The following is a 530-nucleotide window of genomic DNA, read 5'->3' as shown; positions in this document are numbered from 1 at the left end:
CACACACACACACACACACCCCACCTGAGAGGAAACGCTCAGTTCTTACATGGTGCAGCAACTCCAAGGTGCTGTGAGGTCATGAGGCCGAGCTCTGCCAAGTGATGCAACAAGAAGCACAAGCAGGGAATCCCACACACACACACACACACACACACACACACACACACACACACACACACACACACATATGCACACACCCCCCCCCCCCTCCCCCGCCAGCTCCTCCTTTGAACCTGGTTGTGGGTAACGTTGTTCTCGACACACCAGGTTCCAAGCAATAAACTAAAGGAGAACTAGCTGTAGTTTTACTGGTGACGAGTGGAACTAGCTTAAGTTTTACTGGTGACGAGGAGAACTAGCTGTAGTTTTACTGGTGACGAGTGGAACTAGCTTAAGTTTTACTGGTGACGAGGAGAACTAGCTGTAGTTTTACTGGAGACCAGGGGAACTAGCTGTAGTTGTACTGGTGACGAGGAGAACTAGCTGTAGTTTTACTGGTGACCAGGGGAACTAGCTGTAGTTTTACT

Source organism: Nematolebias whitei, chromosome 10 (genome assembly GCF_014905685.2).
Source record: "Nematolebias whitei isolate Nwh7 chromosome 10, NemWhi1, whole genome shotgun sequence".
NCBI lineage: Eukaryota > Metazoa > Chordata > Actinopteri > Cyprinodontiformes > Rivulidae > Nematolebias > Nematolebias whitei.
Note: the sequence above shows the minus strand (reverse complement) of the source record.